At 45.2% G+C, this 13,290-nt stretch overlaps 1 protein-coding gene across 2 annotated transcripts in view; it reads left to right on the top strand.

Moving 5' to 3' along the window:
• The window catches only part of LOC116945018 (uncharacterized), an 87,586-nt gene that overhangs the window by 26,318 nt on the left and 47,978 nt on the right, over positions 1–13,290 (top strand). The gene's annotated exons all lie outside the window — the stretch shown is intronic.

Raw genomic sequence — 13,290 nt, 5'->3', positions numbered from 1 at the left:
GATTTATATCGCGAATTAGCCGTTGTGCTGTTGTGTTAAACGATACACGCCAAGGTGAAAGGCCGGGCGCTCGGTACGGCCAGCAGCCCACAAAGCTCTGTGGACTTCGGCAAAGAGCTGCTGCTGTTTATATTCGCCGCTGTTGCTAATGGCCGAGCGTCACCGTGGTAAAGTGCTCGACTCGCAATAGGAAGGATCTGACTTCATATCCAAAGTGGGGGATGACTGACTGACAACCCATCCTCTACCCCCCCTCCCCCAGGGTTGAAAAAGCGAGTAGCGATTTGGGGGAGGTTCGAATGAGTACCCTGCTTTTTTGGGAAGGAATGTAAATCAGTGAAGCATATTTTGAACGCAGTCGTTTGTGTATATCTGAAGTTAAACTTTGTATAATGTCTCACATGGGCCAAGCAGGACGGTCGGTAGTTAATTTCACTATGAACCAGGTTGTACGAGTTTGATTCCTGGCCAAGGCCAACTTCAGTGGTAAGTGCTCTCTGTACTGGTCACGCAACGCTCCCCCCCACCTTCATCAAGCTGCACTGACCAGCATGGTGAAGTATGGTCAAACAGCTCCCATGACCGACACAGCATGGGAAGTTGTTGGACCAGTATGATCACTAAACCGATATACTAAATATTAATATTCGCGTGCATCTAACACATACGCAGCCGATCTTGAGTCGATCGAATGAGTACAGCTGTGTGGGAAGTCAACAGCGGCTGTCATATTGTGGCCAGACTGATTCCCAAGTCAGGAATGTGGAATTTCCATTTCGGGACAATGACCATCAATGGAAATGAGGAATAATGGCCAAATTGTTTTTTTGAGGACACTCCTGAGGTTTGCATTTAGCATTTCTGAAATGAGTAGCATATAGTGTTAGCATTCAAGTAAAAAGGGGCTTTTGTCAATAAAATCCAAATAATGCCGGGACAAATATTGACAAGTTTTATTTATCTCCAAATATGATGCATTTTAAGGCCCAGTGAATAAGAAGAACGATATCTTTCGACCGTTTGTGTCACTCTAGTTGTTGAATGTTAATTATTCTTCCAAAATGTAAACATGGTCTTAACTTTTTGTTAGTTGCCCGTGATCAGTGACGAATTTATTGGCCAAAAAATGCAACGGAGAAACGCGCGCACTCGCGCTGAGACCCGATTCACAAACTTCAGGAGCCATGAATTATTTCTGTGTGCGTAAGCGCAGCTCGCAGAATGTGTCTGCAAACAATCAGGCGATCGAGTGGCGGGCTGCCTGGCAATCGGTCTCCGCATTCTCGATGATTGCGGGGTGCAGGTGTGGCTTTTTATGGGGGCATGCGCTCTCAAAGCTCATGCCTCCTTCGAGCCTCTAAGTGGGCCCTCCGCAATACCCACTTACCGGTCGTATCGTCATCATCAACATCATCATCCATTCAATCATTGATCTCTTGATATGTACATTGAAACGATTGGGCCACAGGGCAGGTGTCATGACAATGGAGTTTTAGAAGCCTTGGTGCTGAAAGTTAATTGTTTGAAGCCAGTAAGTTCTGCTTAACGAAATGGTGGTTGTTTTAAATTTGTATCATTCACGAGTTCTGCTGTGATTAAACTAAAACCACTAAACTGTATTGGTTTATTTTACTAGCTCAGACCCACCGAGCTATGCCGCTCTTTTTCAGAAGCAACCTGGCCACAAGTAATAGCCCAACGAAGTGGCTTATCACGTGTACATTTATAGCAGCAGCCGAAATGCTCTAAACGCGTGATTTTGATTTTAAATGTGGAGGGAAAAACTGGAGGATCCGGAGAAAAATCCATGTGACCATGAGAAAAACATGCAAACTTCAAATATACATGCCTCAGGGTCAGGACCGAACCCACGACCTGTATACTAAGTGCAGTAGTTAACATCTCGCCACTAGGGTACCCCCAAACAGAAGCATTTACTGTAAAGAAATACCTATATAACCCTACAAGGAACATGAAACTTGAATCGTGTAGAAATAAGGAAACTATCAAACGTGGCGTTAAATTTACATTGCACCTAAAAAGTACGTTGGTCCGTAATTCCATTTCAACGCTAGCCAGCCGAGAGCCGTTCGCGACGCCCCGCCGGATCGCTGTTTGTAACGTGAGAATGGATCACAGGGCCGTGCTAGTGTTTCTGATCATTTGTGACGGGAGCCCCAAAAAATTCCACGTCCTAATTTCAGGGATGATTTACCTTCTGCTTCTGGGCCCATGTTATTGCCCCAGTGAGCGGCGACGTCACTTACAGGAGGCATGGCCTTTGACATCGTGCTCTGAAATCGCGGAGATCTTAAGCATCTTAATTTCATCCGCGACTGCTTTGCTTCAACGGCACACGGAGTCGTAAGTTTTGTGGCGTGTTTTAAAAACATGGGCAGGCCAACTTTGACACTGAGATCATACTATAGGCTGCAGGAGCACATGTCGCATTCGAGCATGAATTGTCATGTAGAAGAATTTCTCTTTCTTCATCGACCAATGTCCTTCCACGGTCTGTCTGACCACAATTATTGGAATGCTCCCTTCCACTGTGTACATAAGTAAGCGACCCGTCTGCTTGTTTAATAACCATTCAAAACTGGGGCTTAACAAATGAATTTAAGTGAAACTTTGTATTTATATTATTTTTTAATGATTGCGCAGTCGTTCAAACCACTGGGCTGTCAAGGCACACGCAATGCGTGTAGCCCCTTCACTGGCACGCACGCCAATACGCGGACATGGCACGCATATTGCCCCCCCCCACCGCCCCCCCTTAGACAGACACGCCGACACACGATCGCACGCAATTCACACGCAAACACACACATACGCACGCACATACACAAACCAGCGCAAATAGTCCACACCAGCAGCCCCCTCTTCCTTTCGGCCAAAACAATTTGCAAGGTCACATTCACTGATTGGTTCTCATAGTTAGACCCAACTGGTAAATCTCATGCATTGGCAATCCACACATACGACAGCCCTGCAATCATAAGTCTTCATCTCCACAGCCAGTGGTGTAAATTCCCCATTCCAATGACAATCGCCAGTTAATCCACAGCACAACTGCTGGCTTCCGCATGAAATGGTGACCTTGAAACTTCGTCTGATGTGGGAGACCACAATTCGAACACAGGTTCTCAATGCTGCTGACAAACGAGTTCTAAATTAGCTTACGCATGCTACAAAGAGTGTCCGTCATACGACAATCGAACCACAGCTGAAATAATGCCGAACGAATTTAAATTCAGCTTTAATATGCGGTCATTGTAGTGCAGCGCTTAGCACACAGCACTACGAACCTGGCGATCCAGGTTCCATTCCCGCTTACGGCCAACACTAGTGACGATTATCTGAACCGGTCCTGAGCCTCCCCTAGGTCGACTTAGCCTCATTTAAGTTCCTGGTGCAGTGTGTAAACATCGCCACGAAGGAGACAAAGGCGTGGTGCTGGCCACCCACCCCCTCGTGTGCCGTGCCGGCCTTCATCGGTGCTCGTGAACAGCACTTGCCCCAACGGTCTTTTACAGGCTATACGGGGGATCCTTGTCTTTTTTATTGGCAAGAGCTTGGACCATCAATTCACCTTACTGGAAGAACCCACTTTAGTCACTCATTTCCCAAAATAAAATTCGAACTCAGGTTCTCAGCAGTGCTTTGACACATTCATTCGAGGCCTCTTGAGCCACCCGGTCAATTAGGCAAAATAAATTTAATTTTGATTAATGTCGTTGGTTGCCCAGTTACTGACAGCCAATTCCCTGTTGCCGAAGGCACAAGTGTGATGTCAGCCGCAGATGTGCGTATTTTTTGGCCAGTGCCCTTTAATTTTGTCTCGTTGATTAGTGGAGTATTATGTAAGACGTTAGCGCATGACAAGCCTAATTTAAGTGTCCAGGTGGCCTCGGCTTTGAATACGACGAGAGGATGCTGCCTCTAACATTACGTGCTTTTGGGGTTGTTACTTATCCAAGTGAGGTTAATTGTCCCCATGTGGTTGTTCAAGCAAGATATGTGGGTTTCCAGCTGCTGGTTACGACATTGTGTGAGGAATAAAAGGAGTGGCTATAATGACGATGATGTTCATAGATAATGAATGTTGAATGATCGTCCTGTGTTTAACCAGGTAAGTGCCCAATTGAGATGATCCCGTTTGAAAAGGAGACATTGGTAACTATGGCGATGCAGGTCATTATTATTTTAGTTGGTGGTAATTTTGACATTTGTGACTTGGGCTCTTGACAATCACAACTACAGGAAATGTGAACTTTTACAACGATGGAATTCAGAACGTTGAAAAGTAGCGTAGGGTAATATTCGTTTCCATCGTGGCCTAGAGTCATTCACAAACTTTCACGGCCTGATGGCAAGGACCATTCTTGCTGTTGGCTGAAACCAGGAGACATCACCACTAGGTTGTACTGGGAGGGATGTTGAGTGGACCCCGATCATTATCTGAAATTATAAACTTGCAGTTGTTAGTCAAACACACTGCCCACTGTGTGCCACCCAGACAGATATTCTAAATGAAAGAAAATATGAGATTACAGTGTCACGTGTTTAATCCCCGTGACCTAATGCTGTAACATTAGGCTCCTTAAAAGCATTCCGAAATGCTGCTTCTGTGGTAATTACATGCAGCATTGATTTCTAGATCAGAAACAGATGACAGTGTTCAATCATTTATACTCAGGTGAGGTGCCACGGAGATGAGAAAGTCCTTTTTTTCTCAGGCTGGGACACTTCAACTTTCAAATTGTATTTCAGTCTATGATATAAATGAAGCGTGCGATGGGAAATTGCCCTCGGAAACTGTGCTTCAGGGTGACGTGAAACAAAGTCTTTCTTCAGTGCTCGTCAAAACGAAACATTGCAATTAGTGAAACACAAACGTGGGTAATTTATATCAAGCAAAGGGGTGGGGGGAGCGGGGCTCATGCCTATGACAGTAAACGAGTTTGAGCAATAAGCGATGTAAAACAAGCATGATAACATGCCCAGCACGAATTTACGAATGTTTTTAGTAAGTATTGCTTTTCACTCAACTTTTTTGAACATATAGCTGCTCCCTCTATGAGCCTGTTCACAATACATTACAAAAGCTCACATGCATCCCCCGTATAGCCTACGCAGGCTGTTGGGACAAGTGCTGTTAGCGAGTAGCACCTATGAAGGCCAGCACTGCACACGAGGGGATGGGTGGCCAGCACCACGCCCGGCCGCCTTCATCTCTTCAGTACTAATATTTTTAAACACCGCATCAGGTACTGATTTAAGGCTGAGCAGACCTAGGGGAGGCCCAGGACCGGTTCAGATAATTGTTAGTGGTGTTGACCGTGAGCACGAAGCGAATTCGGGTCACGCGCAGTACGCAGACATTCTCATACATACATTCGCACATGCATGCATACATACACACACATACACAAAAAACACGTGGACAGTGGGTCAACTCCTGTTAGCGAGCACCTATCAATGCTAAAGCAGTGCACGAGACAGCCGTGTGGCCAGCAGCATGCACGCAGCATGGCCTCTATCTCCGAAGCGCCGATGTTCACGCGTGGCACAGGGGCACGCACCTTTTTTTTGACTGAATGAACCTACAGGAGCAACAGGGCCCAGGTACAATTGCCAAATTATGTCACCCGATGGCCAGGAGTTAAAGTCGGGGTGACCCGAGGCGAAAACCGCACTGCACTGAACACCAAAGCCATCTCTCCCTTGCACACACAAATGCCGTGTTTAGTCTCACAGACTGTTGGGGCATCACGCGCTGTTAGCAAGCCGCCTAATTTGGCGAACTTCGTCGGGCCCAGGAACACATTGATAAGTGGACTGCTGTGCCTCGTGCTCACAGTGCAATAGGCCAGCAACATTTTATAACTTTTATTCTGTTTTATATTAATTCGTTTATTTCACTCGTGATAATTTTATTTTGATTAGAGAGGGGCCACATGGTGTAAACAAGTGCAGTCTCCAACCATAATTATCCACTCAATCTCTTTGGCCTCTCTATAAATGTACGTGCTGTGAAGAATGGCCATTGCCTCAAACGTCACCTGTTATACATTTTCCTTTTGAGGCCACACACAGTGTTATTGACGAATGTGTTGAGTTTCATGTTCAATTGGGCGAGTTTGTGGTGTCGAGTACACTGCACCATGACCCCCGGTGATTTGGGTTCTATTTCTGCCCATGAATTACACTTGGCAAACTCAGCCCAAAATAAATAAATTAAACTCGTCTCTACTCTTTGGTTCTTTCGGTAAAGTCGCTTAGGTATAAAAATAATAGATCACGACGTTTCGATCGCAACGCAAACAATCGACAACGCAAACAATTCTTCCCACGTGACTTTACCGAAAGAACCAAAGAGTATGGATTCCTGCAGTCACGAAAGCTTCAAATCAAGATTAAACTCATCTCATTGTAGTATACTTACAGGAGTAACAGCATCCAGCTCTAGCGAAAAAGTTGACCGGGCTTGTACAGCGATGGCCCAAAATGCCACATCGCACGCCCTGTCCCGATACAACAGTATCTCACTTGGCACACACACACATACAACGCACACTCCGAGTGGTACTGAACAAAGCGACGTGGGATTCGTGGCAAAAGTCTTTCACGACCGCCATCGCCGTTTACAAGCGACATTCCAGAACAATTACGCCCTGCAGTTCGGCAGCGGAGTGCTTTTCTAACGCAAAGACCTAAGCGGAGGAAACAGCCCAAAGAGCTCGACTTTGATTCACCAGGCTTCAAAACCTTCCCATGACTCCACCTGCCAACATTGCTTAAGTGCATTTGCTGCTGTGAGCTCAAGAGGGTTACAGTCCTACCGGCAAGCCCCGTACATTCTTCCTCGCTCAATTATTTTCATAAACTCGACTTCACGCGTTCGTACGTGGGCAAAATAAACCTCCTAAATATTAAGCAGAACTCCATTCTATCTCCAAATTTAATTCGAATATGATTCAGTCCATCGGCCTATTGGCTGTCCAGAGCAATATGAAGCGGCAGTATTTGGTTAAGCAAGCAAACTCTGGACCGGTTTCGACTTTCTGGGCCTCACCAGCTGAGTTATGTTCATTAAACACATGCATCTCATTATCAAGTGTGAGTATTGATCATTATCTGGGATGCCTCGAGGTCGAGTATGATGATGGTCCATGGACAGCGATGATGTTCAGAGTTTGTGGGTTCGCATGTGGCTGATAAGGCCAATACTGGAACCACATATCTTGTTGCAGTGCTAGCGCGTGTTGTCGTTATTGATAGTTTGGAAGCTTTGAGAGTCCTTTCTGGCCAGGTTGCGTTCTTTCAGTCATGCCCATTTGTCAGTTTTGTGATGATACTTTAAGTTAATTTAGCCTCAATATGATATGTTTGAAAATGTAGCTTACACATTTTCTGCTTTAACATGTAAAGCTGTTTCTTTTCACCATTCAAACGTATATGTGTTTGCTTGTTAGTAAATGTTATTGGTATATTTATTTTTAGTATTTAAAAACGAATAATTACTACGTAGCCGGATGGCGCTGACTAATATTAGAATTGAGCGCCACTTTGTGGGATCATCCTGCGAATACTGGACATCTGTGAAAAATAGCTATATAGCTCATCGGATTTTCCCAGTATAAATAAATATTCTGATTCCTAATAAACTGGCCCCTGCCATGGAAATGTGAAATGTTTAGCACTGGAGATGCTTGTTTGATCAAGTAGACATGATTTCAAGGCTTTTCCATGACATTGTAATTAAACGAGAGATACATTTACACGTTTTAGTCAGTCGTTTAAGCCATCTTGCCTTGAATGGAGGTGCAAGTGATGCCCTATAAGAGGTAGCACACCCGAGAGAACATACGGTGAAACGATCACGTGTGCAGGCCGTTAGCTGGCTTCTTGCATTGTATGACCGTGAGAAATGGTGATGGCTTGGAGTGGCCTTCATCCAGCAGTGGATAGACCAGCGCTGACGATGATGATTAATTATTAGTGAGAAGCTTCATTTGGAAGGGCACCTGGGCTCCAACTTGTGCGTGCAAGTCTTCTGATATTCGCAGCTTTAACAGCGGCTCTCTTTAAGTCGACTGGCCACGTTTTGAGACAGCAAATACACTGGTGATGGCTGCTGCTGCTGCAGCATTGGCAGTGGTGCACAAGCACAATTAACAAACAACAAAATACTCAACAGACTTGTCAACAACACTGCCTTAAAATAATATGAATATTAGGCACCTGGGTCTGTCCCGTGATCTCCTGCCAGCGGGCAATCGACACTTCACTTGGCCTTAAAGTGCGCATAGTCCTGGCACAAGCGCCGTGGTGATATCACCGCCACTTAGTTGCGAATGGCGGTTGCTAAATATTAATTTCCTTTAAAGCAGTGTTGTTGTTAAGAGTGTAGAGTTTTATTTTGTTAACATTTTGATTCGCCCGCTTGCAATCGCAATTTTAGGTAGCTGCGTGAGTACTGGGCTGACACCGCCGAGAAGCTGAGTGTAAACCCAGGTTGCAGCCACCCATGAATAATACCACTGCCTTAAAATAACACTGTGGCCTTAAAATAAAACAAAACAAGTCTCTAAATGGCGACGTTTTGGGCAGTGGTCGTTGTTCATAGCTCATAAACAAGCAGGTTCTCACGTGTGGCGAGTTAATGGTCTCCACTCAGTCATTAAGGGCCACATGTCAAAGTGTATATTCAAATGTTTGTTTTTACTTAAATTCATGTGTTCCGGTTATGAAGCCCAAGTCTGTATTCAGAAATATTTTGATGGAGTGATATTTAGTGAACCACTGTTTATAGATCAAGGGGTCATCCAGAGCAATGTTGCATTGTTTAACTTAATGCCTATACCAAGCATTAATCTGAAATTCCCATTGGCTCATGCATTACATATTGTTTCCTTTGGCAATTAAACAAAACCGTTGGACGTTTTTATATTTTTGTTGTTGCTGTGCGTGCTTATTTAACGGGTTTTTTTTTCTTTAAGATGTATACCGAATCCTTCCTTTAAAGCTTCACTCTGCGTTCAATGCACTGCATCTTCATTACCAGATGGCAGTCAAGGTCAGCCTGAAGCCCAGAGCTCACGGCCGCAGCGTCCCTCTCCCTCTCTTCCCTGGGACCGCGCTGCTGTTCCGTTGTGGTTCGCGAGAGCTCTGCAACGTTTATCTTTCCTCTTTCTCTCACTCTCTCTCTCCCTCGACTTGCAAGGTTGCCGGCGACTGTTTGATGCAACAGCAACGGAAGTCAGGAAGTCGGGGTGAAATCCCTAAAAAAAAAATGCTGGAGTTGCAGGAGAATGTTGAGAGAGAGAGAGGAGGAGGAGGAGGAGAGTAAAGCAGTTACGGAGATTGCGTTCCTCAGGGACACCGCTTGGCCTGCTTTGTTCTTGCTCCGCTGTTCATTTGACGTGGGCCTCGTGGCATGCAGACCTGCAGTGGAGCGCTTTGAGCTCGCACCAGTTACACAAGCAAACGGGCGCTGTTTATTCCCACGAATGTTGTGCTGTGCCCCCGTGTAAACGTGTTCATGTGAGAGTGTGTGTATGTGTGTGTGTGTGTCACAAATGTTGTGTGCACCCGCAGTTGCTGGTCAGTAACACTGTCGTGTGCTGTGAGCAGTGCAATTAGGGGAAAGACTGATACTAATCGGCTGTTACATGCATGGCATATTCTCAGCCATGAAAGTGGCCATTCGGAGCTCTGGACGGGTGTAAGGGGCTGGTAACTCCTCCGCCTCGAACAAGATCACCAATACAACTCACAAATATCAAACTAAGCTTTTGCCGGAGGCCTCGGGAGGACAGGTGCCTATGGACACCTCCTGACCAAACCCCATTTGGTGGTGACAGAAGATTGAACCTCCCCCTTCAGGGTTCCCCCAGGAACAGTAGGAAACTACTGTGGTATGCTATGTAGAAAGTTAAAATACTAACTGTATAGGAAAGGCTGCCATTACTCTGTCGGAAGCTGGACCAGTACTGCCTGGACCTCTGAGGAATACCGGTGATCTGGTGGGCTGCTTTTGGCTCCAGTCACTTCAAGAGGTGGAAAGTCTTCCACTCAAGGTAGGAAACTGCCAAATAACGGGGAGTGGTTCTTTTCCTGAACAAAATAATGAGGGGGACGTGGGAATGTGGCGGCGAGGCGTGGGAAGCTGTGAGTCCCAGGCTGCTGTGGACTCACCTTCCCATCAACGAGAGGTGAGAAATTATGGTTTTGGTGGTGGCTTATAACCCCACCAAAAATGAACATCAGTGGAGGCATACTAGCAAAGCCAATGAGTCAGATGCCTTTGATGACCTATCCCAGGTGATTGTTAAATTGGCTCCTCGGGATCGAGTCATCCTGTTGGATGCCTTAAATGCCCGAGTGGGTCATAACACAGGCACCTGGGCTGGAGTTATTTAAAAATATGGACCAAATCAGCTGAAATAACAACCATTGGATGCTGCTATAACATTGTGCAGCCCGTGGGCTTGGAATAACCAACACTCTAATCCCGCAGTTATGCATCCACACAACCTCGTGGGTGCACGCTGTGTCCAAGCAAGAACATCTCCCAGACTATATAGTGATGGAACAGCGATTACGGACCCAAATCCTTGACACCAGGACCTATCATGGAGCTGATCTGCCCACTGATCATCGGCTTGTCAACTGTAAAAATGCATCTGAAAATATTCTACCGCCGTGGTGGGTGTCCACCTATGACCCCATTCATATCAACAATAGCCTAGTCTCGGCGAGTTGATGACCACTGCAAGTGAAAATGTTTGCAGCTGGGGTTGGCACCATCCCCGCCTCCTCCTGATACCACGGGTAAATGGGTGAGGTTTAGGACATCATTGGGAATACTTACCTCCCCAGAAACCTTCCCTGATGGAGGTGTTCCAGATAGCTGAGAGGAAGTGATTCCTGCAATCTACAACGTCCCATGTCGGAAAAAGAGGCTGTGCGGTGCTGCAAGCATGAGTGGTGGTCGCAGATTGCTGAGGAGATGAAAACTGCCGCATCAGCTCACAACCACATAACTGATTAATTCCATGAACAAAGCAACTTGCAGCACTGCACCTTTTTCCGTCCTTAAGGGACAGAGTGGCGATGCAATCTCCAACCCCCAGGAATAGGTCTGCATGTTTGCTGAGCATTTTGTGTGATGTCTTGGGGAAGGGTAAACCCCTCAACTGAGATAACATCATGGGGCAAGGTAGGTTTGACCCTGCTTGGACTTCCGTGCCTCAAATACAGTCATACCTCGGTTAACAGGGATTGGCTGCTGATAATTTACAGGAAACAAACTCCACTCTGTCGCGTTCACAGGGCACACGCACAATTAAAATGTTACTCTTTGGAATCGCTTCGCATGATTTCTGAAGAACTCTTTTTAGATTATTTTTGTTGTCGTTGCAAAAATAGGTGGGTGAAGGGGCCCCCGCCACGGCCGACTTCGTTATGAAGGAGATTCGTTCCCCGAGGCTTTGTTAACCGAGGTATTCATGCATCGGAGGAAGTAGCCACCCCCTGTGAGTGGTTGGCTGATGTTGCCATCTGTTGAGAAACTATGAAGTGCGATCCAGAGTCTAGGAACAGGAAAAAGGCCAAGCAGAGATTACCTCCCCAGTGAACTGCCGAGGCAGGGTGGAAATTTGTGCAGGCTACCCTATATGATATAAGTCGAACCCCTCTTAACGACCACCCCTGTTAACCACTAGTCGCTTAGCGACGGGCCTCCATAGAGCACAATGTGTAGTCAGTGTATAGTGTAGTGTATAGTAGTGTATAGTGTAGTGTATAGTAGTGTATAGTAGTATAGTGTAGTGTATAGCGTAGTGTATAGTAGTGTAGTGTATAGTAGTGTATAGTAGTGTAGTATATAGTGTAGTGTATAGTAGTGTAGTGTATAGTAGTGTAGAGTAAAACCCTTATTAACGATCAACCCTGTTAACGACTAGTCGCTTTACGATGGGCCTCCATAGAGCACAATGTGTAGTGTCAAGTGTAGTGTATAGTAGTGTATAGTGTAGTGTATAGTGTAGTGTATAGTAGTGTATAGTAGTGTAGTGTATATTAGTGTAGTGTATAGTAGTGTATAGTAGTGTAGTGTATAGTGTAGTGTATAGTAGTGTAGTGTATAGTAGTGTAGTGTATAGTAGTGTAGTGTATAGTGTAGTGTATAGCGTAGTGTATAGTAGTGTAGTGTATAGTAGTGTAGTGTATAGTAGTCTAGAGTAAAACCCTTCTTAACGACCAACCCTGTTAACGACTAGTCACTTTACGATGGGCCTCCATAGAGCACAATGTGTAGTGTATAGTGTAGTGTATAGTGTAGTGTATGGTGTAGTGTATAGTGTAGTGTATAGTGTAGTGTAGAGTAAACCCCCTCTTAACAACCACCGCTGTTAATGACTAGTCGCTTTACGACGGGCCTCCATAGAGCCAAATTTGTTCGCTTAACAACCATTCCGCTTGTTAAAGACGGGCTGCTGTAGGTGCAGTAAATATTCATTAATGCATTGATTAACTTTGTTTATTTTAATAGTATGTGTTTATAATGCTGTTAGTGTCTTTGCGCATTAATATCCATTGTTTAAATATTATAACTATCGTTTTTCGGGTGAAAAGAGGTCACTTTCGATGCTATCGAAACGAATCAAGCCTTTCACGTCTATTTCCTATACACGCTTAACGACCAAATCACTTAACGACCGGTTTCGTGGGACCAGTTACAGTCGTTACGAGGGGGTTCTCCTGCACATGCAACTGGGCCAAAGGAGTGGCCCCGCAGGATAGTAACGATGCCCTCCTGGTGGTCCCTCGTTTTTTCACGCTTTTTCATTAACTCACTCTGTTGTTGTATCCTCAAATCTTGTAACTCAATTGTAACCCACTTCCCAATGTGGTATCGACTGCAAACTTGGTAAACTTATGTCATACTGATGACAATACTATATTCTATCATTAAAACACGTTTTTTTCTAAAGCATTATTTTTCATATGTCATTTTTCGGCTTGGCTCTAATTGTCCACGGTAAACTAACGTTGGCTGTAAATCACCACCGTCCTTTACTTTATGGCAAGCTTCGGGGCCACTTCCTGGAGTCGTGGAGTTCTTCCATTACTAGTACGGTACATTTAATCAAAGCGTGTTTTTAAAAAAACAAAAAATACTTATTTCAGAACGGTTCAACCGCACTGTTTGTAACAACTACCGGGACATCTCCCTCCTCAGCGTGAGACCAGGAAAGCTTCGAGTGGAGGATTATTCAGTTG

The sequence above is a fragment of the Petromyzon marinus genome, chromosome 22 (assembly GCF_048934315.1).
Source record: "Petromyzon marinus isolate PM22_M1 ecotype Great Lakes invasive population chromosome 22, UKy_Petmar_22M1.pri1.0, whole genome shotgun sequence".
Classification (NCBI taxonomy): Eukaryota; Metazoa; Chordata; class Hyperoartia; order Petromyzontiformes; family Petromyzontidae; genus Petromyzon; species Petromyzon marinus.
Note: the sequence above shows the minus strand (reverse complement) of the source record. Positions and strands in the feature narration are given on the sequence as shown.